Genomic DNA, 1,347 nt, shown 5'->3' on the forward strand with positions numbered 1-1,347 from the left:
GGTAGAAGAATAAGAGAAAGTTGAAGAGCCAATTGAGGTAGCTATGGGTAATCAAGAAGAAAATCTGAAGGCTTTGATGGACTATTCTAAGCCTAAGATTAATGACATTCAGTCTAACATCATTAGACCAGCCATCGCGGCTAACACTTTTGAGATCAAGTCAAGAACGATTCGTATGATACAAAACTCAGTTCATTTTGAGGGTTCTCCTACCGAAGACCCCAACATGCAACATCAGGGATTTCATCGAGATCTGCGACACTTTCAAGTTCAATGGTGTGACTGAAGATGCTATCAAGCTGCGACTCTTCTCATTCTCTTTGAGGGACAAAGCTAAGTGCTGGTTACACTCTCTACCGGAAGGGTCTATCACAACTTGGGAAGATCTTGCTCAAAAGTTTCTCACTAAATTTTTCCCATGGCGAAGACTGCAACAATCAGGAATGCTCTTACCCAGTTTGCGCACCAACTGGAGAATCTCTGTGTGAGGCTTGAGATCGATATAAGGAGATGTTAAGGAAGTGCCCACACCATGGCATGCCTAATTGGATGATTATCAACTGTTTCTACAATGGATTGGGACCTACTTCTAGGCCCATGCTTGATGCAGCATCAGGAGGAGCCTTGTGGGCTAAGAGCTATGATGAAGCTGTTAGGTCACGCACACTGTAGAAGGGGGTTAAATACAGTGTATAGCACAATCAAATCGAATATAAGAACTCAAGTAACATAAAACATATTTTATTCAACACAATAAACTCTGTTACAATATGGAACTGTCCTCTCTCAGTGATGAACAAATTATCACGAGAGCTGCTAGGGTTACAAAGAATAATAACTTCGATGATGATAACACTTATAGTGTAAACCCTATGTATGTGTTTATATACTACACAGTTACAAGATAATGTTCTAATTGATATGGAATATAATTCTGCTTCCTAAAATATATCAACTAGTTATCTTTTCTTCCAAGTATTCTATTCTTCATAAAATTCTTTCTTCATGCATATTTCTTTCTGTCTTAGTCTCGATCTTCTTTCCTTTCAATCAGCCGCCTTCTTTATCTGAAAGTCATCTTAAGTCCTGATATTATCTCCTGATAAATATCTCCTGATAACTTAAGTTCTGATCACTTAAGTTCTGATATCTTAAGTTCTGTCTTCAGTATAAGTGTTGATTTCCAATTAAGTATTGATTTATCATGTTAGGTAAGATCTGGAAACTAAACATATATCATATTACACATGACATTATCGAATATATCTAACAATCTCCCCCCACTTGTAAATTAGCATAATATACAAGTTAAACAGATATTTGATGATGTCAAAAATATTAAGTACA

The 1,347-nt window shown here is 36.7% G+C and overlaps 1 non-coding gene across 1 annotated transcript; it reads right to left on the reverse strand.

Annotated features, from left to right (window-relative positions):
- Nucleotides 1–433: 433 nt before the first annotated feature.
- On the reverse strand, nt 434–539 carry LOC141662278 (small nucleolar RNA R71). Its single transcript, XR_012550399.1, has one exon. It is a non-coding gene; the product is annotated as a small nucleolar RNA R71 (small nucleolar RNA).
- Between the last annotated feature and the right edge of the window lie 808 nt (nt 540–1,347).

Source organism: Apium graveolens, chromosome 5 (genome assembly GCF_009905375.1).
Source record: "Apium graveolens cultivar Ventura chromosome 5, ASM990537v1, whole genome shotgun sequence".
NCBI lineage: Eukaryota > Viridiplantae > Streptophyta > Magnoliopsida > Apiales > Apiaceae > Apium > Apium graveolens.